This window comes from Capsicum annuum, chromosome 8 (assembly GCF_002878395.1).
Source record: "Capsicum annuum cultivar UCD-10X-F1 chromosome 8, UCD10Xv1.1, whole genome shotgun sequence".
Lineage (NCBI taxonomy): Eukaryota > Viridiplantae > Streptophyta > Magnoliopsida > Solanales > Solanaceae > Capsicum > Capsicum annuum.
The window spans coordinates 160,454,958-160,482,811 of NC_061118.1; the positions used below are offsets into that span (position 1 = coordinate 160,454,958).

Below are 27,854 nucleotides of genomic sequence, written 5' to 3' on the forward strand. Positions count from 1 at the left end.
GGGGGGGACCGGCTTGGAACCGGCGGTCGGCGCCGGAGGGTGGCGGGGAGCGGCGACGGGGTCGGCGCCGCGGACCGGAGGTCGGTGCCGGCGGTGGAGTCGGGTCGGCGCCGAAGGACAGCGGCGGCGCCGGGGACCGGTGCGGGAGAGAGGGAGAGAGGGTCGGCGCCGGAGCCGGAGGTCGGGCCCGGAGGTTGGGTCGGGTCGGCGCCGACGGTCGGCGACGGCGACGGCGACGGGGGCCGGTGACCGGAGCTAGCGAGAGAGGGGGTAGGGAGGAAAAGAGAGAGCCGTTAGAGAGAGATGAGAGCCGTTAGGTTACACTTTTTCAACTTCAACCACAACAACATAACCAATGTAAGTAATCCCACGGGTGGGATCTGGTAGGGTAGGATTTACCGTGTACGTAGACCTTAACCCTACCTTGTAGACAGGTTGTTTCTGATTGACCCTTGGCTCAAAATAGGAGTATCCGAAACAGGGTCGCAACAAAATATGACAACAAAAAAGCAAGATGCAAAGTAAATGAAGTGTCATCCAATAATATACATTGGAGAATAAGAAACTACGCGGTTACTAAATACTACTAATAAGGATGAGCGGGGATGAGGCTAACCCCTTACCTCCCACATAAAAGGGTGACAACATTCGGCTAAGCTGAAACCGTCAAATATCCTGTCTAGTCACCTCCCCCCCCCCCCCAAACTTTTCGGCTTACATCTACCTCTCCTAACTCTTACTATAGCCAACCTCTCACCCCTCTCTACGGGTGCATCTGTGAACCTCCTCTCACATGCTCGAACCATCTTAGCCTCACTTTCCTCAATTTGTTTGCCATGAAGGCCACTCCCATCTTTAACCATATAACTTGTTTGTAATCCTATCTCTCCTATTATGCCCACATAATCCATTTGAGCATCCTGATCTCCGCTACACTCATTTTCGGAAAATGGACGTTCTTGACTGGTCAACACTCTGTCCCATACAACAATGTAGGCCTAACCGTCACTTTGTAGAACTTATCTTTAAGACTTGGAAACACATTTTTATCGCATATTACTTCAGATTCGAGCCTCCATTTTACCCACCCCGCTCGAGTCTCGGCATCGTATCAATCTTCTCGTCTCCTTAGATTATGGATTCAATATACTTGAAGCTTCCTCTCTAGGGTATAATTTAGGCGTCGATCTTCACTCCCACCTCCGCCTCATGTGTTATGTCGTTGAACTTGCACCTACACCTACAGATATTTTGTTTTGGTCATGCATAATGTGAAAACTTTAGACATTAGGGTCGGTCTCCAAACTTCTAGTTCGTCATTAACTCACCACGCGTCTCGTCAATCAATACCATGTCATATGTGAATGTCACACCCCACGACACCTCCCCTTGAATGTTATGTCAATTCATCCATCACGAAGGTAAACAAGAAGGGTTGATCTCTAGTGCAACCCCTTTATGACCGGAATGTGTTCAGCGACTCCTCACACTATCCCAATCTGGGTCTTGACTTCATCATACATTTCTTTAATTGCCCAAATGTAAGCTACAGGTACACCTCTAAACTCAAAACATCTCCAAAGGACCTTCATGGAGACTATCGTATGTCATTTCCAGGTCGATGAACACTATGTGTTAGTCTTTCTTTTTTGTCCCTATACTGCTTTACATGCTGAATGACTTCTGTAGAAGATCGCCCCAACATGAATGCGAATTAATTTTCAGAGATGGACACACCCTTTCTCATCCTCATCTTGATCACCCTCACCCAAACTCTCATAGTATGACTTAGTAGCTTAATACACCTGTAGTTATTATAATTCTAAATGTCATCCTTGTTCTTAGACAATCACACCATTGTACTTCACCTCCAGTCTTTTGGCATTTAAGTCATCCTATCCCAATTAGCCACATCATACCTGAATCGCATGTATTCATTAAAAAATCCACCAAAATCCCGCCTAGCTCGATCTTTCTTCCCCTCTTCAACTTACAAATCACCCCTTAACCTTTTGGCACCTTTATGAACCTATAATAGCTAAAATCTCTACCAGTTTCAGAATGCTTTAGCTCCCCAAACAAGATGTCCCTATCCCCTTCTTCATTCAAGAGCTTATAAATACGCCTATCATCTCCATCTAATGTATGCCTTTTCTACCAACATTTCATCATTCTCATCCTTGATACATTCATTTGGTTATACATGTGCTCAAAAGTAGTTGTAGCTGCCACGATTGCTAGCTTTTTCCTTCTTCGTCATCTTGTACCTCTCCTTATTCCTCCTCGTCTAAGCTTTCCACTAACATTATGTCTTGGCTTCCGCTTATCCTTGGACCTCTTTTTCTTAGCCCACATTCTATTTGTGTTCCCGCTACTCCCCCAAGTCCTTCTCCATCTCCGAAGCTTTGGCTTCAGTCGGGCCTGCCTATATAATCCTAGGTTGGTCATATGCAATCCTTCTCTTCTTCTTCATCTTGATATTTAAATTCATAACCACGAGCTTATGTTGGGTTGTAATATTCTAGCTCGGGATAACCTTGGAATCCTTGAATAAAATTCTATCACCTTTCCTAAAAGAGTAGATAATATAATTGTATTGGCCACCATACTATGGTAGGTCACTAAGGGTGTGTTTGGGATGAAGGAAAACATTTTCCAAAAAATTTTTTCCAGTTTTCTTATGTTTTGGAAAACATATTGGTTGGCTTATATGTTTTGAAAAATGTTTTCCAAACCAACTTATTTTCCTTAAATCTAAGGAAAATGACTTCCCTTCAACAAGTAAGAAAAACATTTTCCAAAACTCTCTTTCAACCTTACTTTAAAGTTGAAATGTTCATACAATTCTCAAAATCATCTACCCCGCCCCCAATACCCTATCACCCTGACACCACCCCTACCCCCACCCCATTCCTTACCCCTACCCCATCCCCCATCCCCCACCCCTACCTCCACTCCCACCCCCACCCCCACCCCTAAAATTCAATTGTTTTAAAAAGTATCTCAAAAAATTTTCTCATTCCATCCCCTACCCCTACCCTTACCCCTACCCCACCCTACCCTTACCTTACCCCTACCCCCACCCCCATACCAAAATTTCAATTATTTTAAAAAGTATTTCAAATTTTTTTCTTAGTCCATTCCCTACCCCTACCCCCACCCCTACCCCCACCCCCACCTCCACCCTCAAAATTCAATTGTTTTAAAAATTATTTCAAAATTTTTTCTTAGTCCATCCCCTACCCCCACCCCACCCCTACCCCTACCAGCCCCCCTTCCAAAATAATATCTTACACTTTATTAAAAAATTTAAACTTTTCTCTTACCCCACACCCTTATCCGCCCCTCCCCCTTACCAGCCCCTTCTCCCATCCCCCAAAACAAGATAAAAAAGAATTAATTTTTTTTTTTAAATTTCAATTTTTTTCTTCCCCCTCACGCCCCTACCCTGACCCCCAGCTCCTACTAACCCCCTACCCCCCCACCAATTTTTTAAAAAATTTTTAACAAAAAAAATTCAAAACTTTTTCTTACCCCACCCCTACTACCTATTCTGACACCCCCACCCACCCGCCTACCAACCCCTTTCCCCAAAAAAGCTTTAATTTTTTTGTCTTTTTTTTTTAAAAAAAGGATTTTAAAATATATTTTTACGCTATAGCTAAATACTAAAATGTATTTTTATTTTTGTCACGCCCCTAGCCTAGGCATGGCTGATAAGAACCGTATGAGTGTCAGCTATGTGGCTAACATATATATTGTGCGGAGGAGTTACAATTTACAAACACTGATGAGGGGCTATGTACAACTATGATCACGTATGACAACTAAACACTGTCTACGAAGCCTCAAAAGCTTTCCCAATGGTTAAAGTGAAACCCCTCCTTCATTTCTATCTCTTAAGTCGAAACCGACATGTATACCAATCATATCCTCTCAAAGTGGTCCACATGTGACCAAAAAAGTGTAATGACACTTCAGGTCATTTTCCATATTTATGCTTATCTTCACCGTTTGAGCTTCTCCATAGCTGCCCCAAGTCATTTATGACTTGCTGGGACTGAGGGTTCAGTTACCGGGCAGTTCGTTTGATTTTTAGAGTCACTTCCCTTTTTAAAAGTCCTCGTTGGTTCCAAATGGCCACCGATCAAAAACTTGAGCGAAACGATCTCGGATGAAAATTTCAACTGCGCCAGCATATTCGAAATATCGATTTTAGTCTAGGTAGACCTTTGGTTCGGGTCTCAATGTACCCGAGCTCATTTCGACCTATTAGTCGGAGTCATAAAATTGAAACTATATATGTGGGCCCCACTTTTTGCCTAAACGACCTTGTATGAAAGTTTTGATGATTCCAATGGATTTGAATTGTGGTTTACACTCAAATTTCACTATTGGATATATATTTTGGGTCCCGGATGACTTCTGAGGGTCAAAAATAAATTTGACTTTGCTGTCACAAGGTACTGCGTCTGTTCGCCGAAGGGGTCTATAAATAGACCCAAGGTCGCGATTCTTTATTCACATTTGAGAACCTAAAACCCTAAATGGGTATGATAACTCGAAATTGAGTCTTGTGGGTGTCTAGGGAGCTTGGTAAACATCTTTTATCATGATTATCATTCGGATTAAGGTAAGATTTCATCACTTTATTGGTGAATTTTATTATTCTTGACCCAAAATCCCAATTTAACTTAGGGCTTGATTTAACTCCAAATTTCGTTTGTTTGCACCCATCAATTGAGGGTTATGCTTACTTGGTGATAGATGAGCATTGGGTTGACCTCGAAAATGCGATTTCCGTATGTGGGACCCACTTGAGGTTTTTGGTGTCATTTTTGGACCCGAAGCACAATAGTGCAATATGGGTATCGTTAGACTCGTATTGATGAGTAGATTATATTTTTGATAGTGTGATGACATTTTGGGGATTGTGAAGTGAAGACGAGCATGTGGTGCTTGAAGTGTGATTTTGCGGTTTAGCCTTGAGGTAGGCTTCTGTCTACTCTTCTTCATGGATGATGTATGATATATATTTCATGTGAACGTGAATGTTAAGAGTGATATTGGATAGAATGACTTAGTATTAAATATACATATAAGTTTGGAGAATAGATAGGGTTTTGGACGGTTGAATTACTTAATACCCTTATAGAATCCTATTGCTTTCTCCCTAGTTTGGGTAAATTTGTAGCATGGATATGATATAATGCTATGCTCGAAATATGGTTTTAGCATTTGAGGCATGATTTGTATATTTAGCCTTATTGGGCTAGTGTGATAGTTTTGGAATCGTAAGTTTGGTAGAGTTGACTTGAGTACCCTTGTTTGTAGTCAAAGTTACTATCTTAGGCGTTAATATGACTTGCTTGACATCTAGAGGATGAACTAGATACCTTAGCCTAGTTTGGAGCATAGTATGCCTAATTATGGAAATTATGGATTAAAAGTGGGATCATCCAGCCCACTTAGGCCAAGATTTGTGTTAGCCCTTGTGGGCTTAGTTGCGGATAGTAGACCTAGTTGAGACTAATGAGCCTTATTTATGAGAATTACTTGGTGAATTGTGATGATTTTCGTCGGATTATGATTAGTGGCCCATAGAGATGCATTTTTCTCTTTATTATGATATTTGGCCCCTAGAGATGCATTTTCCTCTTTATTATGATATTTGGGCCCAAGAGATGCATTTTCCTCTTAATTATGATATTTGGCCATAGAGATGCATTTTCCTCTTAATTATGATATTTGGCCCATAGAGATGCATTTTCCTCTTTACTATGATATTTGGCCCATAGAGATGCATTTTTCCTCTTTATTATGATATTTGGCTCATAGAGATGCATTTTTCCTCTTTATTATGATATTTGGCTCATAAAGATGCATTTTCCTCTTGATTATGATATTTTGCCCATAGAGATGCATTTTCCTCTTGATTATGATATTTGGCCCATAGAGATGCATTTTTCTCTTAATTATGATATTTTGCCTACAGAGATGCATTTTCCTCTTAGTTATGATATTTGGCTCATAGAGATGATTTTCCTCTTAGTTATGATTATTGAGCTTATAGAGACGACTTTTCTCTTGGTCATGATGCATAACCTATAGTTATGAGATGTCTAATAGAGGCGATATGCTTGTTGATATTATGCCTCCTATATGTGAGATGATTATAGATATGCTACGGTTTATAAATATGATTATTGATATGGGTCCCGGATATGTATATGGGCCTAAGGCCATGATTATGATGTTGTGATTATTCTGGATAAATTAATTGGCCAAGGGCCGTGTTATGGTACTGATTAAATATCCAAGAAGTGTTTATCATTGTGAATGATGTGATTGCGATTTATGACTATGAATATGTATATGTTTGTATACACATCTCTCCAGTATGGGAGAGAGAGATGTGGTATAATGCTTATTATTCCATTAATTGAATACTGGTGATGGCATGCATAAGTTTGGTACGTTCATGATTATTTACCATTATAAATGATGTGATTATAGCCGAAATATGATCTTATGGTTTTTCTTCTTATTAGACGGTTAAGCTATGTGGTAACTAGTTGTCTATTAGCTAACTATTGCACTTGATGGCTAGAAAGCTAATGTATTAGTTAATGAATCTTGCTTAGTTGGAACATGGTATAGGACGGTTGCATAGATATGGGTGAAGAATATGCCTTGTATTGTTATTTGTTGATTGAACCTTCCGAGTCTGGGGCGGTGGGGGTACGCATAGGCTCGGCTAGGTATTTGGTTGTCCGGAGTAGCCGATTATTTACGTTGTTATTGATATTGTTATTATCATTGTTACGATCATTATTATGGCTAGCCTATGACACATTGGTCATGGATCCGGTATTGGGATTGAGGTATGCCTTCGGCCTTTGCTATCTTATGATTACATTACTATGCACGATTATTCTATATCTAGCCATATGGATTAGAAATCCTGAGTATGTTGGTATTGAATCCTGATAGTATTATAATGAGGTCTTAAAATGAGAACATGACGATCTAGGTTATGTTTGAGATGACCTCATGTTTATATATATATATATCTAGCTATATGAAGTCATCGGATATCCTTTTCTTCGTTGTTCATATTGTATAGTCGTTCCTTCGCCTTGTATATTACAGTATATCTTTCTTTCGCTCTTTATCTGTATATTGACCTGGGATATACAGTATAGCTTTGGCATATATTGAATGTAGCTGGAATAAGATAGTTCACCTTAATACTTCCTTAGTCTTACTATGTTAGACTCTTGGACATAAATAGGATAGTTGTTCCTTGTTATTCTCATTGACTTATTACATGATTTATGGACTCTTGGTTGTAGTTTTCATTCTGTTTATATGTTGTATATATCTACTTTATTTTTGGATCTCAGTTGGCAGTTGCCTACTGAGTACCATTCGTTTGGTACTCATACTACACCTCTGCAGCCTGCAGATCATAGTACGAGTTATCGTCGTTGATGTGTGCATCGTGTGGAGTAGCCCTGATTCGGAGACTTAGAGTGAGCTTCTGACGTTCGGAGTATTACTTATCTCTCCTATATATTAGACTAGCCTCTAAGTTGTATTCAGAGATAAGTTGAATCAGTGTATTTCTCCTTGATATATCACTTTTATACTCTTATTATGTTTAGAAGCTCTTGTACTGATACCACCAGGTTTTGGGATTCGTTATGTATTGATCTTTATCTCACATATTCCGCATTCTTTTCTTTATGTTATTAAGTAGTCCGTTACTAACCGTTCCGGACTACGGGTTGGCTTGCCTACTGGTGGGTTATGGTAGGCGCCATCATGACCTGAGAAAAATCGTCTCTATAAGCTCAATAATCATAACTAAGAGGAAAATCATCTCTATGGGCCAACTATCATAACTAAGAGGAAAATACATCTCTATAGGTAAAATATCATAATTAAGAAAAAAATGCATCTTTATGGGCCAAATATCATAATTCAGAGGAAAATGCATCTCTATGAGAAAAATATCATAATCAAGAGGAAAATGCACCTCTATGAACAAAATATCATAATTAAAAGGAAAATGCATCTCTATGGGCCAAATATTAAGAGGAAAATGCATCTCTATGGGGCAAATATCATAATAAAGAGGAAAAATGTATCTCTATGGGCAAACTATCATAATTAAGAGGAAAATGCATATTTATGGGCAAAATATCATAATTAAGAGGAAAATGCATCTCTATAAGACAAATATCATAACTAAGAGGAAAATGCACCTCTATAGGCAAAATATCATAATTAAGAGAAAAATGCATCTTTATGAGACAAACATCATAATAAAGAGGAAAATGCATCTCTATGGGCAAAATATTATAATTAAGAGAAAAATGCATCTCTATGGGCCAAATATCATAATAAAGAGGAAAATGCATCTCTAGGGGGCCAAATATCATAATAAAGAGGAAAATGCATCTCTATGGGCCACTAATCATAATCCGACGAAAATCATCACAATTTATCAATTCACCAAGTAATTCTCATAAATAAGGCTCATTAGTCCCAACTAGGTCTACTATCCGCAACTAAGCCCACAAGGGCTAACACAAATCTTGGCCTAAGTGGGCCAGATAATCCCACTTCTAATCCATAATTTCCATAATTAGGCATACTATGCTCCAAACTAGGCTACGGTATCTAGTTCATCCTCTAGATGTCAAGCAAGCCATATTAATGCCTAAGATAGTAACTTCGACTACAAACAAGGGTACTCAAGTCAACTCTACCAAACTTACGATTCCAAAACTATCACACTAGCCCAATAAGGCTAAATATACAAATCATGCTTCAAATGCTAAAACCATATTCTGAGCATAGCATTATATCATATCCATGCTACAAATTTACCCAAACTAGGGAGAAAGCAATAGGATTCTACAACGGTATTAAGTAATTCAACCTACGGGTCCAAAACCCTATCTAATGTCCAAACTTACATGTATATTTACTACTAAGTCATTCTATCCAATATCAATCTTAACATTCACGTTCACACGAAATATATATCATACATCATCCATGAAGAAGAGTAGACAGATGTTCTTCACTTCACAATCCCTAAAATGTCATCACACTATCAAAAATATAATCTACTCATCAATACGAGTCTAACGATACCCATATTGCACTATTGTGCTTCGGGTCCAAAAATGACACCAAAAACCTCAAGTGGGTCCCACATACGGAAATCGCGTTTCCGAGGTCAACCCAATGCTCATCTATCACCAAGGAAGCATAACCCTCAATTGATGGGTGCAAACAAACAAAATTTGGGGCTAAATCAAGCCCTAAGTTAAATTGGGGTTTTGGGTCAAGAACAATGAAATTCACCAATAAAGTGATGAAATCTTACCTTAATCCGGATAATAATCATGATAAAAGATGTTTACCAAGCTCCCTAAACACCCACAAGACTCAATTTCGAGTTATCATACCCATTTAGGGTTTTAGGTTCTCAAATGTGAATGAAGAATCCCCAAAATCGCGACCTTGGGTCTATTTATAGACCCCTTCGGCGAACAGACGCAGTACCACGCAATACCCTGTGACAGCAAAGTCAAAAACTTGTTTTTGACCCTCAGAACTCATCCGGAACCCAAAATATATGATCCAATAGTGAAATTTGAGTGTAAACCATAATTCAAATCCATTTGGAATCATCAAAGCTTCCATACAAGGTCGTTTAGGAAAAAAGTGGGGCCCACATATATAGTTTCAATTTTATGACTCCGACTAATAGGTCAAAATGAGCTCGGGTACGTTGGGACCCGAACCAAAGGTCTACCTATACTAAAATCGATATTTCGGATATGCTGGCGCAGTCGAAATTTTCATCCGAGAACGTTTCGCTCAAGTTTTTGATCGGTGGCCATTTGGAACCAACGAAGACTTCTAAACAGGGAATTGACTCTAAAAATCAAACGAACTACCCAGTAACCGAACCCTCAGTCCCAACAAGTCATAAATGACTTGGGACAGCTATGGAGAAGCTCAAACGGTGAAGATAAGCATAAATATGGAAAGTGACCTGAAGGGTCATTACAATATCCACTACTAAAAGGACTTTCGTCCTCGAAAGTCAACGAATAGAAAGAATCTCAAAGGCTCGAAGTGATGAGGTACTGAACCCGCATGCTCCAAGAATGACTTCCCAGGTAACCTCCACGAGGAGAGAACACTTGCAAGGGATTTCACCACAGGTATCCCTTTTTCAACCAACACCCTCACTTTACTTCCCAAACAACCAAACCTCAACTTCAACCGCGAAATAGCCTGCAAGTGAACTGAAAAGAACTGAAAAGACCGATGCACGCAAATCTGAACCACAACACGTTGATACTAACTCAAGTAATTACTCCCATTGAGTAAATCATCCAAAATTCCTAAAGAAAATTGAATCTCGAGGTCAAAACTGATATAACCAATATGGGGCCCATGAGCTATCATCTGAACACTTATCAATTATAATCCAACCGACGTCAAGAAAACCGAATAGGCAACCACAAAGTAGGCTCAACCAGCCTATAAATGAAATCTGAACGAAGACAACTCTAAAATAAAAGCTCCACGCAAGCTCTACAACACCAAGCTGAAATTTCAATACCAAGGCTGAATCGCTCGGTCTCAAATATCTAAACAAAACTAAGAATAGGTAGGCACTAATAATCCAAATTTATCATACTTCCCAATCGCCATTCCAAAGCGTCAAGTCAAAACTGAACCAATACGATACCCCATCTAGGCAAAGAAATAGCCCTAAACACATATCATCGAAGAGAATCACTCCACCAAGCTTTACTAGGCCAAACAAACACTGAAATAGGAATGTCCTGAATCCACCCAAGAACCACATCATCAAAGAAGAAATAACAATCTCAAAGCCAAGGTCAAAGTCAAGACAACCACCAGAGTACCAACTCAAGCTTAAGAGTTTCTAATTTTCCAACTTAAAGCGATCACAGGAAAGGCCACCCGCCTCTATCTTTCATCTTCTCTAGACAAAACCATATCACAACGACAAAAGAGTATCCAATCTCCACACTAATCACAAGAGAGCGAACCAACTTACCTATGAGATGAATCCATGACATCTCAACATCAACATCAAATCGCTATCGGACAAAGAAATAGCCACAAATGAAGAACGGACCTCAAACTGGTCAATCTCACAAACGGCTATATCTAAAAGATAGCCAAGGCGAAAACCTTCGCAACCCAGAAGGCAAGTCTAAGGATTTCAGACTCAATAATAGGCAATGCAACTAAATTTCCAACTCTAGGGTGATAATAGATCCACAAAAGATTAACCTGCCTTTTGATATCACAATACATCCCCGAATCAATCTAATACAGCAAACCAAGAGGGAACATAATCAACCTCGCCATGCTAGGGGAAAGAAATAATCAAATCGGGTATATCTACTCAAGCCACCAAATAATAGTACAAGAAAATGAGAGTCTAACTAGATAACACTAGTCTATACAGCTACCCAGCAAGAATCAATTATAAAGTAACAACATCAAGTGATAATATCAAGTAATATCAGTACCCTCATGCAGTGATAGCAATAGCAACAACAATATCAAAATCAATATACTCGATAGGTGGTACCAAAATGAACATCAATATTATGTACCACTCAAGGGCCACAACAGGACAAATGTGCCAAGATAAATGGGACTCGAACCCAAAGCACACCCATAGGGAAGAAACATCAATATAGATCTACTCCATCCACTACTAAAAGAAATAAACCATGGAGTAGTAATATAATCATGAATTCAACAATAAGGCACATAATGACCGATATAAATTCATCCAGGCATATAATTATCAATGGGTATGAAAATCCCAATACACATAATAAGAGATAAAGGCGAGAATAAAAGCACACCCAGTCGTGGCGACATCCGCAATCACATGCCTGATGGGCATAGGGAAAATAAATCTGAACGGGCCTAACTCAGACCGACCAACTGAATCATCAACTGAGTCGCCAAACGCACCATCTATAACTGAAGATGCCACAACATCACGAGACTGATCTGAATGAGCTGAATAACTGAAACTCCCATGTCAAAGACACTTTGTATACTATTAGTCGATCGTCCTATACTCGTAGCAATTCCTGGAGCATCAACACGGCGAGGACACAAACTGAGCTCAAATGGATGGCCAACCAACGTCGGGAGAAATTCGTAAATTCTTGTCCAAACTTCCAAAATCATAGTCTGTCTTAGGAACTCTAGGCTGGCCGAGAATACAGGCTAACTCTATCTGACCACCTATCTTATACCAGGGGCATTTTCTGAACTAGTGTCCCATCACAACACAACCAAACCAAGAATCTAAAATACCTCGAAATACTACCCCTCATAATCCAGAATGATCACCATGGCCTGAAGAACTATAGCACACTCTGCAAGTCTAATAGGGACTCAACCCGAATCCTTTTTAGCTACAGCTGAAGATCTTCGATATCCATCTTTAACTCATTAGTTCGATATTGTGCAAAAATTCTGGAAATACATGTTGGAGTCTCATCCGCATCTATCGACAATATCGCATTGTCCTTCGAGAATAGAATAGAGTCAAAGAATATGTCCAAGGTTCATAGGAACGGAGACACACCATAAGGAGTCATGAAGTAAATTTCCTAAAATGTCACTGTAGCCTCCCAAAAATAGGTTCTAATAGAGGCGATACGCTTGTTGATATTATGCCTCCTAGATGTGAGATGCCTCCTATATGTGAGATGATTATAGATATGCTACGGTTTATAAATATGATTATTGATATGGGTCCCGGATATGTATATGGGGGCCTAAGGCCATGATTATGATGTTGTGATTATTCCAGATAAATTAATGGGCCAAGGGCCGTGTTATGGTACTGATTAAATATCCAAGAAGTGTTTATCATTGTGAATGATGTGATTGCAATTTATGAATATGAATATGTATATGTTTGTATACACATCTCTCCGGTATGGGACGGAGAAAGATGCGGTATGATGCTTATTATTCCATTGATTGAATATTGGTGATGGCATGCATAGGTTTAGCACGTTCATGATTATTTACCATTATAAATGATGTGATTATAGCCGAAATATGATCTTATGGTTTTTCTTCTTGTTAGACGGTTAAGCTATGTGGTAACTAGTTGTCTATTAGCTAACTATTGCACTTGATGGCTAGGAAGCTAATGTATTAGTTAATGAATCTTGCTTAGTTGGAACATGGTAGCTAATGATGGTCAGTTAATGAATGATATCATTTAATAAAAGATGGTTAGGCGACAAGTAGTAATGTGTTGTCTAGTAATGATTAACAAAAATAAGAGGAATAGTTGATAATAATGAATGGTGGATAAATGACGGTTTTGGTCTAATGATGAACCTAGACTAGATGTTAGATGTTGACTATTAAATGAATAGTGGTTAGTTGTTATCCCGTGAATAAAGATTATGTGAAGGATAATGTTTAGGCTAATAACTAGAGGTTATGTGATGACTAGCGAACTAGCGGTTTAATAATAATAAATGTTGGTTAGCTAATAACGAGTAATTGGGATGTATTGATAAGATAGATATCTTTACGCTTATGAGTATATCGGCTTGCGTCTGTGCACCTATTATATGCCTATATTTATGTGTCAAGAGTTATGATGATACATTGATACCCGGCAAGGCCGGAGGATATTATGATGATATTGATACCCGGTTCGAGTCCGGAGGATACTATTGAGATGATATTGATACCCAGCAAAGCCGGAGGATATTATGATGATATTGATACCCGGTTCGAGTCCGGAGGATACTATTGAGATGATATTGATACCCAGCAAGGCCGAAGGATATCGTGATAATATTGATACCCGGTTCGAGTCCGGAGGATACTATTGAGATGATATTGATACTCGGGGAGGCCGGAGGTTGATGACGATGATGATGGTCCTGATGAGGACAGTTATGATGCATTGTGATATTGATGGTATATTTTGCATTCATTCCTGCATATGCATCGCCTATCACCAGTATGTACCTATGTCTATCAGCCGGTATAGGACGGTTGCATAGATATGGGTGAAGAATATGCCTTGTATTGTTATTTGTTGATTGAACCTTCTGAGTCTGGAGCGGTGGGGGTACACATAGGCTCGGCTAGGTATTTGGTTGTCCGGAGTAGCCTGTTATTTACGATGTTATTGATATTGTTATTATCATTGTTATGATCATTATTATGGCTAGCCTATGACACATTGGTCATGAATCCGGTATTGGGATTGAGGTATGTCTTCGGCCTTTGCTATCTTATGTTACATTACTATGCACGATTATTCTATGTCTAGCCATATGGATTAGAAATCCTGAGTATGTTGGTATTGAATCCTGATAGTATTATAATGAGGTCTTAAAATGAGAACATGACGATCTAGGTTATGTTTGAGATGACCTCATGTTTATATATATATATATATATATATAGCTATATGAAGTCATCCGATATCCTTTTCTTCGTTGTTCATATTGTATAGTCGTTCCTTCGCCTTGTATATTACAATATATCTTTCTTTCGCTCTTTATCTGTATATTGACCTGGGATATACGGTATAGCTTTGGCATATATTGAATGTAGCTGGAATAAGATAGTTCACCTTAATACTTCCTTAGTCTTATTATGCTCAACCGCAAGAAGAATGAAATCTAGGTTGACCAAAAGTCTCTTTGATCTCCTTAAGTTATAACGACAAGCCGATAAGCCACTACACCTCCAATAATATCCACACTAAAGAGAAGCTAGAGAGTCGTTAATACATAATCCAGGAGCAATTAAAACAGAATAATTTAGTGCTAAGTTTCAAAAACAACCCAAAGTAACAACATAGCACTCTTCAGAATAGATTTATACTTTTAAATTACTTAGTAGACTTTGAAGTAATAAGAAGTAGACATAGTAAAAGTAAAACGACAACACTCCTTTGTGACATTCGACAACTTATTCTGCTACTCTATAAAAAAACGTTGCAGAAACTGAAAAAATGGATCGACTATTCACAACCGTAAAACTTCTTAGAAGGCTGGGAAGTACTAAACCAAAAGACAGAGGCAAAGAGAGTAAAATATAATACTCCCTAGAAAAGGAAAAGAGGACGTGGAAAGAAATGCGAATGTTAAAATCTGTCATTCTTTTGATCAGTAGCAGAGCAATGTAAATGATGATATAGACAAAAAGGGAAACAATAAGAATGATTCATGGAACTGGATAAGCATATCTTAGGCTCCGGAGCATCATACAACTGAAAAAGACTACTTATGGGTTGTACCCTCATATTCTTAGTTCTATTTGAAACTTAAGATGCTTAATCTACAAAATTAATTATTTCGCCAAAAAGGAAATTATCTACTACATACTTAAATACAAGAATGAATCTTGATGGAAGATACATAACATAATAGCTTAACACAAAACTTGCGACTGAGGATTTCAAAGTCGAAAAGTACACCCGATTGTTGTCTTTCGGATTAAATTCCCCTCTTTACCGACAATCTTATTTTTGTGTTTTTGCTTCAGGGCATGCTTGTGACGTTACATCTATGTCAAGAGTAGACGATATAGAAAATAGCTAATGGGCATGTAGTTTCACTAATATTGTTGTTCCACACACCATATGAAATTCCTTTCTTGTCAAAATAATCATTATCACCATCAACGGCAAAAGGTATGATATTGAAAACACAGTTCGAGCAAAACTTCAAGAGGTCAAGGAAAAAATTAGTATTAAAGTGTCTTACCTAGTGTGCTCCCTAATCCTAAAAGCAGTCCCCTCCTATTTTTAAGAATCTGTTCACACTATTAGTCTAGTACAAAAAAATCAATATCAGAAGTCCCTCTTAGCCGAAAAAGATTGGGACATTAAACATTTATATACTACTACCTTAAATCCTATTTAAATGTCATTTAAGCTTTTGGGGCAAACATTAAGAAAACCATTTAATAACATTAATTATAAGGGCGATTTGACTAAGTTACCCTTTATATTTCTTCAAATTACTCCTTATCTCTCCACAAACTTTTTAGATCATTAATAGAAGCAAGGTTAGATTCAAAAAAGAACAATCAGGCCATCTTGGTTTCCTAAAATGACACTTATTTCGTACCAACGTTGAAAGGCTAAAACAACATTTAAAATGAACCGGAGATAGTACCATTTATTATATTTTTCTTCATAGTACTATTAGTCTTGAGCCGTGGGTCTATCGAAAACAACCTCTCTACTTCTTTAGAGGTAGTGGTATGGATTGTGTACACTCTACCCTCCCCAGACCCCACGATGTGGGAATATACTGGGTTTGTTGTTCTTCTTCTTCTTCATAGTACTATTTCTTTGATATGGTAAACTTACCATCACCACCACCCAACTAAACCCCATAACAAGAACCAAATAGTGACTCTTTTTCTCATACTGCACCATTGGCATTTATATACTACTTATATAAAGAGCTTTTAGGAGTTATATGTTACGTGTAGTAGTCAGGTTCCGTGCTCCAATGTTGCTCTTTTCCAATCACACCTCATCTCTAACATTGAAATGTTCCCCGAATGTATGAGTTCACATGCAAGCCTCCTTTCTATCATGAAAAATGTGAACACAATTGACAAGATTAACATAAGGAAGGATAAATCTACTGATTATTGTTGAAGTGTTTGACCATCTAATCTAAAAGCTTAATTCATTAGAGATAGCACAATTTTGTTTACTAAAATTAAGTTTCCTACACATACCTTCGCATGTGGGCTCCTAGCACATGGAACTTTTTTTTAAATATGGGTGACAGCAAGACTCGAATCTCGGATCTCTGTCAACTCTAATACCATATTGAAGTGTGTGACCAACTCACCTAAAAGCTTAAACTGTTAGAGAAAGCCCACTTCTATTTATTTAAACTGTGTCTTCAACAATTGTGATATTGTTAAATCGTCAACATCAACATAATAGGCTTAAATTTTCTAAAAAAACTCACCCCGACAAAATATTAGGAGCACAAGAATAAAAGATTGCAGATCATTGAGAAAACTTCCCCCGAGTGATATTAAATTCAATTTGTCCAATTTTATCACATTCAGTCACCATGTATGTGCTACAACTCGATGCAACATGATGCTACAACTCGATGCAATAAAGTCTGTCTAGCTAAAACAAACTTATCATCAAAAATACATGTTACGGTTAAACCTTATCATATAAATTACTTATCAAAAGAAACTTACCATTGTCTTTTTCATCACTACCCATATCTACAAATTAATTACTTCTTGAGGTAACAAAAGATGTTCTCTTTAGCTTATAATATTTTCTATCCCTTCGATTCTTGTATTTTAGCTGTATTTTAACATATCACTCATAATGTACAGCTTGACATTACAAGTTTTAGCATGATTGCAAGTATCTCCATGAGTCATGCTAACCATGCTGATTCAACCTGATAAAAGACAATGGTAATCAGTTAATCCACACAGTCAAAACTAGTGCTGACAAAGAGCCTTGAAATTAGTGCTAGAAAATAATCCTAAAAAATATTCTATGAACAACTACTTCACCCTCACAGCCACTCCTCACCTCCCACAAAACACCATACCACCATTTTTGTTTTTGCATCTTCTCATACATAAACCACCATTTTTTCACCCTCCCCATCCTTCCCCAAACTCCTCCCCCTCCCCCTCCCCCTCTCCCTACCCCTTCATTTATCCCCTCTCTTTTCCCTATCCTCTTTTGCCTCTAGTTCGATGTCTAATAGCAATTCTAACACCCCACTCTCCTTTCCCTCAAACAACACTCCCAAAATTCCCCAAACCAGAGGAATTTATCTCCCACCAACCTAGTAAAGTTTCTTTCATCTTCAAGGCTAACTAAAGGCATTAAATTGGCTCCTTGAACTTCTTTAGCGCCACTGTCCGCACCAAAAACCAGATTTGGATGGTCTAGCTGTAAGAAAACAGCCCCATTTCCAATAGAACTACTTGATTCAGAGCTGTTCAGAGTCCCCCAAGTCTTACCCATACTGGTTCTGCTTGGATACGGGACAAAAGACACCATCTGACGGTTACCAGCATGAGCAGCTCCCTTTTCCAGCAACAGGCCAGCTGCAGCTCCTGTATCACTCTAGCCTGCATCATCCAGCTTCAAGTATGGCTCCAGGGCCTTCAGCTGGCCTGTCTGACTCTCACACATACCTGAAATGGGGTTCACGACGTCACCGGAGCTAGAGATCGGATCCGGTAGCCTGACCCTCCTAAAGGCTAAAACTGTAGATCTAGCATTCTGCAGCTTCCCCGGAGTGTTGAAATCAAACCAGATAATATTATTTAAACACAAATAACATGCAAAGAAGAAAAATAGCATGCCAAAAAGCACTCTCCGCTTAAAGTAATGACAACAAGCAACTGATATGAACTGTTCTGCTTTAACTAACCTCATGAACTGAATGAATCATAAAAAACACTTGATATTGGTCGTGACGACAAGAAAAAGCTACAGCAATGATGTATTCATCAAGTCATTTATTAAAAATATATCAAGCTTGCGGAACAAGCAAATTAAAACCTATCTACTGTGATTTTTGATTCATGAAAGCATTTCTAATTAAAATCCAACGAATAATGACAACGGAGAAGGGACTATACAATGGCTTGTCATGAAATTCAGCACAAGATGATAGTATCTACAGAAGCCAGTACAGCATAAAATCCAGAAATAGGCATAAATTTGATTATAGTTTCCACTCAATTTAATATGTATGTGGTGTGGCACATCTTCTCTACTATACGATAAACGAGCATTATCTAAAAGGCACCACTTGCACATCCTTCTTATGTGAAAGCTCCTAATCTTTAATCAATTGCATGTAGAAATTCGTTATAAAGGGGGCAAATGTATTAATTCAATATCAAATGCTGGATAAACTCCTTATTAATGGCAAGGTGATAGCATTAAAAAGTAATACAACTTACACTGAGGAGAGGAGAGAAGAGGAGAAAGGAGAAAGTTACGGCAAGAGGCTCGACATAGCCGTGAAAACGGACCGCTGCTTTGCTCCTCATTAGGCCGGTGGCTTTTTTTTTCCACATTGGCGGTGCGATGGCATTCCGTTAAAAGGGAAGAGTAATTATGAGCCCATAGTTTTTTTTAAAAAAAAAAAATGTGTGCATTGGATAGAGTGTCTAAGTCTGGAGTAAGGGTAAGACCCTCTAGGGCTATTCTTGCTATAAGGTTCCAGTTTATCTTGGTGGAAGGAAGAAGGGCTACTAGAAGCCTAGAAGGAGACTGGAGAACGAAGTGACTTACGGGATTGGGAACCGGGTTTCAGGCTGTGAAGAAGCCCTTGGCCCCAAGACTCACCAACATCTTACGATGAGACATCGGGCTACCTGGCAAGAGTCAATAAATTGGTGAACCTATGAGAGACGCTTCTAATTCTTTTCTCTCTCCTGACACTCACTATCCTACCCGAACAGGAAATTTGTTGAAATAAGCAAACTTAGGCTGTTGTTGAATTAACTTAGAATACAACCGGTACCTACGTCGCAACTAAAACACTCGTAGCATACGTTCCATCCACATCCGGCCAGTTGAAGTGAAGATCGAGAAAATGTTCTTCAAAGCTTGCTAATAACCAAAAAAGAATTGGACTAGTGTAAGGGACTTCCTTTTCAAGCTAGGATGTTAGACCAATGCAATCTATCAAGAAAATCAAAATGATTATTGATCAAGGCGGGAAGTCTCATTTCCCAAGAAGTAAGTCAGGAAAAAGGGGGGATCGAGGACAGCTTTCATATGCGTTCTTTGCAGTATTACTATAATGGGCTTCTAGAGAACTACTCTAATCGGATTTTTCTCCGGATTGAGCAGTTTTCTTTCTCAAGGCAATGAGCAAGTGGATTGAATCCAGCAGTTAGGGAAGCCAGTACGCATACAGGAAGTGGTAAAGCTGCAGTAGAGTTGGCATTTGATTGCCCTATTGTTTACTTGAAATTCGACTCTAACCTTGCACTAGTATAAGACAATGGCCAAAAGCTATCAATCCTAGGGGAACTCAGGAAGGCAAAGGGGGAGATTTTCCTTTATCCACCCGAAATAGAGCTATCAGCGCTAATGGATCAATCCTTATTGAACTGGTGAATTCACCTATTGCCAATTATCCTATATTTTACTCTACTAGACAATATTAGTTGTCTAACCCTAATAGATAGGGCTCCTTCCGAAGCCGCTAAAACCCTCTTCTATTTGAATCTTCTCCCGCGTGAGACAAGGTTATGAAATAGCTTAGTGCTAGCTAAGGAAGAGTGTAACCGGATCGCATCCGCTTCCTGATACCTAGCACAGATTCCCCAGTCTATTTAGCGCTTGGATTGCGCACCTTATTTCTTTATGTTGATGACAACAAGAAGCTATCCTGCCGACTTTCCTAAGGGACGGAGTGATGAAAACGAATCGTTACACTCATTTCCCTATTCAAGGGAAAGAGAGAAAGAATAAGTCGGCTTCAAAGCAGCTAGCAGGTGAGAATAAACAACTACCATTGTTGCTGACAGCTACACGGATTCACCACTACTTATGAATTCATACTCCTGCTCCTAAACAAACTGACGAAGCTAGGAAAGAAGTAGCTCGACGGATAATGCTCTCTTCACTCCTTTAAGTCACTGACATTTCCTGTTCAACGCTCGGATTAGCAGGCTTGATCATTCAATCATATAATCATGCCTCCAGAGTGACTTCATTTCACATTATGAATCTGGGATTACCTGTTAGGTAGAACTAAGATCTGCTGTTAGCTTCTTTAAGTCTTACCTTCTCTTTCAGCCAATTCAATCTCATCTATCTTACTTCGTCGATTAAGCAGCCCTGGAATCACTTTACTCTTGTGCATTTCGAGTATTGTATAAAAGTCTAAAAGATAATAAGCATCTTGCTTTTCTTTTCGACGATATACTAAGCGCCAAGTCTACCTGTGTTCTGTCAACACCGATAATATAGTATATAATCTTTCTCAATATCTTTCCTTATTCTTTCCGGCTTTTTCTCAAGAAAGGGGAATTTGAAGACTGAGAACATAGGAGGTCGGTGGCTAAGAGACTGACTTAAGAAATTAGGTCGAGTCGACGTTTGTCGTGCTATATATCGTTCGTGATCCCCACCTGGGAATCACATCACTCCCTTTTGACTTTCAACGAAGAGGCAATGCTTCGGAATGTGACTAGGCGCCTTATGCCAATCAACATCGTTCGTTCTCCCTGCCCGGGAAGAACTTCACTCCGGGGCGACAAGCCTATCATCTTGAAATAGTTCTCACTCTCAGTCTCACTATCAGTCTCTTTGAAATAGTTCTCACTATCAGTCTCACTATCAGTCTCTTTGAAATAGTTCTCACTATCAGTCAGTTTTCCCACGTCCAGTAGACTTTCTTTCTACAACCGTATATTGAACTAATAGAATAGTGAAAGGTTATTAGAATAGGCTGAGAAAAGGGCTAAGAGGGAACCATAGGATATTACTTGACCTAAAGGGGCCTAGGGCGCCAAGCCTACCAGTTCTTCTTTCAAGCTCAAAATAAGAAAGAATATAGGAATTGAAACTAAAATGAGCTAATTTATTGGATTAAGAGGTGGAACTTCTATATATACGCTATTTCGCGTTGAGCGAGGCTGCTTTCCCTCCTTACGTTGGAGTAAGCTCTTTCCACTCTTCTCTGATTGAATCACTTTCTCTTTTCTCAAGCAAGGAATAACCAACCAGATATAAGTATTATATAAGCATCAGAGTAGGCAAATAGCGAAAAAAGTGACTCATGAACTTGGAATCCCAATCAGAAGTGATAGTTTGTTCCAGGAATGCCATGGAGCCTAACAATCTCTCGAAAGTAGAGGTCACCAAGTTCGAAGAGCTACACACTCGCGAAAGCGAGGAAGCCGACCAATTCCTTCAAAGGAAGGGAATGAAAGTTGGAGACCCAAAAGAAAAAAAAAGAGTGGAATATATTTATACCTGTGGTATGAACCCCTTACGGGCCGCCAAGGCCCTACAGAATCCCCATTCTAAAACCGCTAATCATAATCTTGTTATGACTGTCCCTCTTACGGGGAACTCTTTTCAGGCAGCACTAATCAAATAATAGGGAGGAGAAAGAGGAAATAGCAAAGAATCAAAACCTTCCCCAATAAATATAGGATTCGTCGAATGTGAATTCGTGAGCAAAGCTGATCAAAAAGTGTGGTGTACTTTTTCTCACTTGGAAGGGTAAGGATCGGCTGGATGCCTTGGAGGCACCATAGATTGAACCGTTGGCAACGGCGCTTTTGAGTGCCCCTAACCTTGAGGGGGCCGTAGATCGAGTTCTGGGCTAAGGTTACCAGTTTCGCAGCCCTTCGAAACTCCCTTCTAGAAAAGGTTCAGTAGATCTACCAGGTTACCGGAAATGACCAAAGAACAAAAAAAACTGCACCTAGTGATGAGCTTGACTGGTACTCTAAGATGAACGCGGTCCGATCTGGTAAATCTGGCTCAACATATGCTCTAGCTCCAAGATTTTGCTCTTATTGCTAGCTCATTTTTATGCCTGGCACTGAAGAAGAAAGATCAGATGCGCCTTATCCACTATTTGCGATTTGAATAGAGGTTAGGTACAACGGACTAGAATTCCACAGTAGAAAGAGCTATGCGCACCAGCCCTTAGCATGAGTGCGTCTATGCGTGCTTTTAACATTCTATATCTTAGTGCGGAAATGCCCCCTTAAGTGCTTTAGTGGGAATGCGGAGGATTGATTGCTTGGTAGCCGTAAAAGCGGTCCCGAGAACCTTTGCTTGTCAGGTGCACATTCAAAAGGGAGTGTAATGTAAGTGAGGGTGCGCCCCCCTTTTGTTAGCAAGAAGTGGTTAGCGGTCCAGGCAGCTCTCTTTCAAGTCCTCATCGGTCGAGTAGAAAAAGAAAGCCAAAGCCGTTCAGTGGTGAGTCGGTGGATCAGAGATGCCTTCCGTCGATCGGCTGTAGTCGATAAAGGCCGTAAAACATAGGAATGCAGTGGTGGCTGTCTAGCTGCAATCTTTGGTTTAGTCTGGCCTCGACGAGAAGGAAATGCGAGCATCCCTCCCGGCTCACGTTCTCTACTATGATGTCCATTCCTTTCTGACTTCCCTGGGCAATCCGCCAGAGACAGGGACTTACCATTTGCTGTTCTAGTGGGTACGTTTTTCGACTCGTGTTATAGCTGCTAAAAAGCTATTTCGCATCTTTTAGAATGACACAGCGAGTCCAGACTCTTGGTCTTTAGTGACCCAAGTGAGAAGCTCTTCTAGCTCGGTAGTAGAATTAGCTTAGCAGTTAGCAGTGAGAGGAGCCTATTCTATAGAAAAGCCTTAGTCCAATTGGCCTTTGGTTGGAGTCTTCCGAATCTCTATAGTCATCTGGTCGTTAAGAAGAAGCAAAGTCCCTTGACGCTTAAGTAAAAGGTCGACCTTCCTATAGAAAGAATGAGGAAAAGCCCTATACGAATTGATCCCTACGCTCGGATGCCCCCGTAAGAGCTATCTCAAGCGGAAAAGACCAATATCTGAATAGGAAGACGTAGCTTCATACTACTCGCTCCATTTCATTTTGCTCGTTGGGTTTAACCTTCCACAAAAGCATTAATAAAACCCTTGCCTAGGGAAGAATTCCTATATGGAAAGGCTACATCTTGGTGACGTTCTTACCAGCTCTTTGTCTAGACCCTCCTCTAACCTCTTAAGAAGAGATGGGCGAGCCGCCTCAGAGAAGGAGTGGCTTCCGGCCGTCAGAAGCAGAATCGAATAAAAGAAGGGCTTCGATCGATTGAACTTTAGCAAATAGTCCATAGCAGATAGATTGAGTTTTAGGCCTGCGTCTGGCCTTGTTTTGGCTTAAAGCAGAGCAGCGGACAAGGGAGTTCTTTCTTCTCAAAATCTGAACAATATTCATTACTTAAAGTGGTTCTTTCGATCATTCATCGAAAGGAGACACTTGATTTTGAATTTGACCAATTGAGATATCAGGAAACAATATTCTCAATTTCTTCATTCGAAGTGAATTCTTAGCCTATTTCTGTATTCTTTCTAGATTCAAAGACTAACCACAAAATCACAAAGAAAATAGATTCATAAGTTCGATACCTTGTATAAAACTCATATGTGTAAGAAATATTCGATCGCATAGAGTGTACGGATGAGTTGATTAACAATTCACTGATGAAAAAATGGCAAAAAAGAAAGCATTCACCCCTCTTTTCTATCTTGCATATATAGTATTTTTGCCCTGGTGGATTTCTTTCTCAGTTAATAAATGTCTGGAATCTTGGGTTACTAATTGGTGGAATACTGGGCAATCCAAAATTTTCTTGAATAGTATTTAAGAAAAGAGTCTTCTAGAAAAATTCATAGAATTAGAGGAACTCCTCTTCTTGGACGAAATGATCAAGGAATACTCGGAAACACATCTCGAAGAGTTTGGGATAGGAATCCATAAAGAAACGATCCAATTAATCAAGATGCAAAATGAGAATCGTATCCATACGATTTTGCACTTCTCAACAAATATCATCTGTTTTATTATTCTAAGCGGGTATTCAATTTTGGGTAATGAAAAACTTGTTATTCTTAACTCTTGGGCTCAGGAATTCCTATATAACGTAAGTGACACAGTAAAAGCTTTTTCTATTCTTTTATTAACTGATTTATGTATCGGATTCCATTCACCCCGCGGTTGGGAATTAATTATTGGCTCTATCTATAAAGATTTTGGGTTTGTTCATAATGATCAAATTATATCTGGTCTTGTTTCCACCTTCCCAGTCATTCTCGATACAATTTGAAAATATTGGATTTTTCGTTATTTAAATCGTCTGTCTCCGTCACTTGTAGTTATTTATCATTCAATGAATGACTGATAAAGGATCCATTGATATTAATCTAATCCAATTAGAATGCTTGGTACTTTGTAGTTGTACATAAGCAAAGTATTGAAAATCGTATTTTTTCTTTCGATTTCTAACCATCGGGAAGATTCATCCTATATTATTTCTAGATTATTCCAGCAAATAGCAGAATCGTGGCTAGGGAACTATACTAGCGACCTACCCAATTTATTGTAGAAATTTTCGCGATCAATGATTGGACCATGCAAACTAGAAATGCTTTTTCTTGGCTAAAGAAACAGATTACTCGATCTATTTCCTTATCGCTCATGATATATATCTTAACTCGGACATCCATTTCAAGTGCATATCCCATTTTTGCACAGCAGGGTTATGAAAATCCACGAGAAGCGACTGGGCGTATTGTATGTGCCAATTGCCATTTAGCTAATAAGCCCGTGGAGATTGAGGTTCCACAAGCGGTACTTCCTGATACTGTATTTGAAGCAGTTGTTCGAATTCCTTATGATATGCAACTGAAATAGGTTCTTGCTAATGGTAAAAAGGGGGGGTTGATTCCCTCACTTCCTTGAAGTCGGTCGCTAATCGGTTGTAAGCTGAGACTTATGTCGCAAATAAATAGATACACTTGTTCATTGGTCTACGATCCGCTGCAACTTGTCTTTCTTGTGTAGTACCATACCTCATTGAATGATTATTTTCCCTTGTCTCTGCGAAAGAACTCCCTTGTTTCATCGGTGCAGCTGCTATTTGGTGAGAAAACTCCTTGCTTGTCGATAAGAGGAAATAAGCAGCTGTAGTAAGCGAGTAAGGAAGGGAAACTAGTCTTAGATGTCGCTAATCCGTTGCTTCTTCCTTCCTCTTAGCTCTTAGAATAGCTTATAAACGAGATCGTATAAGCCTAGCCCAGGTCATCTGATACCGGTAGAAGTGGCTATGGTAAAAGTGCTTTCCAATCCGTCACGTCGTCCCATCCTCCTAACGATATATTGCGAGGATCTTTACAAAGCCATTCGTGGTCTATTTATATATAGCTTATCCTTTCTTACTGTGACCCGGGAATAATAACCATATCCAAGCCAAGGAGTTAGACCAACCCAGATAGACCACGTTATGGCCGATGGGATTAGGAAAGAAGCAACGGATTGATTAAGCGCGCTAGCGCGAAAGCCGTTGCGCCTTAGCGCATCCTTTTTCTTGCTAGGGCAAGCACGAGGTCTGGTTCAAGGCAAGGTATAGCTTAACGGAATGAAAGAGAATTAGTGTATTAAGCAAGTACGGAAAAGCGGAAAAAGGGAATGAAGGCGCTGTTATCAAGTCTAGTTAACGAAGCCGAGAGGGAAAGCTTACTTGAGAGGATATACCTGACTGAAAGGATATATATTCTATGTCACATATCCGCTGTTGCATAGTTATATTCCTCTAATCGCTAATCACTGCTTTTTCCTTAATCTCAGAACTGGATGCTAACCCTATATTTATCTGAGTCTTATGCTAAAAAGGACTTGCTTTTAGTTCGTCTTCGCCCAAGTGTGGCTAATGCTATAATAGGAACGGAACTCATACTTCTAACTCTTCCCCCCGGAACGTCTTCTTTAAGAGCGGATCCAACCTTTCTTCTTCCTTCTCAAGCAGATGCCGAACCTCATTATTTAGCGGCTCTCCGAAGTCCCAGAGGTGGAAGCGGTTCTGATAGGCGGGACAAAGCGCTTTCAATGGTGATGAAAGAGGGGGAAATGCCTGGACGACAGCCACTCGCCCAACCTGGCGATAGTACTCCCTTGGCTCGCGATTGAAGAATGTATCTCACGCGGCTCTATCCAATAGCGATCCCTGAGTACACGATAGATCATCGTCCTTCTCTAAATCATGCATGTTGGTTTGTTGTCGCGGTAACCTCCTTCGGTTCTGTTCACAGATCAGGAACATTCCTTGGCTGCGAGTTAAACGATCGAACATCAACAACGGCAGTCACTTTACTAACAACTAGAATGATAGCAGAATGGCTTCAGGAAACTGCTAATACTAGAGTAGAGAGATTGGAATGATTGCAAGACCCTCACTTCCAAGACTGGACGGTTACCTTCAAAAAAGAGGAAGAGAGGGAAAGGATCCAATGAATTCGAAAGAATTGAAGGAGTGTAATTGGGAATTAGCTTGGTGCTCTTACTGGCTTTCCTGCCATGCCTACTCACTATCTATATATGTATCCTCCAAAGAAGATGAATAAGCGGAAGAAGAGGAATAGAGGTGCGCAGCAGATACCTTTTAGTATTCTAAGCCCCTTTGCTGATTCGGCCTATTTCCCTAAACGTAGAGCTCGGAACTTTCCATTTCATGATTGTATTCCAGGCTGAGTACAACATCCTTATGCACCCATTTCACATCTTAGGCCTAGCTGGTGTAAAAGGCGGCTCCCTATTCAGTGCTATGCATGCTTCCTTGGTAACTTCTAGTTTGATCAGGGAAAGCACAGAAAATGAATCTGCTAATGAAGGTTACAGATTCGGTCAAGAGGAAGAAACTTAGAATATCGTAGCCGCTCATGCTTATTTTGGCCGATTGATCTGGAAATATGCTAGTTTCAACAACTCTCGTTCGTACACATCTTCTCTTTGTTTCCCGTGCCTCTAGTGAGTTAGAGACAGAGTCCGAAAAGGTCAAATCTTTGATGATGGAATCATCTATGATTGAGTTGCGAAAACTTCTGGATAGGTATCCTCCATCTGAACCGAATTCTTTCTGGTTAAAGAATCAATTTTCTTTTTATAAGGGCTAAAATCACTTATTTTGGCTTTTTTACCCGGGTGGATCTCGAAAGATATGAACGATCTCCCTCCAAGCCGTACATA

The 27,854-nt window shown here is 39.5% G+C and overlaps 1 protein-coding gene across 9 annotated transcripts in view; it reads right to left on the reverse strand.

The window, feature by feature from the left end:
- Positions 1-19,572, reverse strand: part of LOC107839963 — a 30,547-nt gene extending 10,975 nt beyond the window's left edge. For 5 of the 9 annotated variants that reach the window (XR_007043670.1, XR_001665150.2, XR_001665149.2 and 2 more), the window contains exon 1: positions 19,069-19,572. The gene's annotated coding sequence lies outside the window, so the exon portion shown is untranslated. Of the gene's footprint in view, positions 1-16,578; positions 16,686-16,839; positions 16,956-18,114; positions 18,292-19,068 lie in introns of all 9 variants that reach the window. The other 4 variants (XR_007043668.1, XR_007043671.1, XR_007043672.1 and 1 more) reach the window with 3 other exon arrangements.
- Between the last annotated feature and the right edge of the window lie 8,282 nt (positions 19,573-27,854).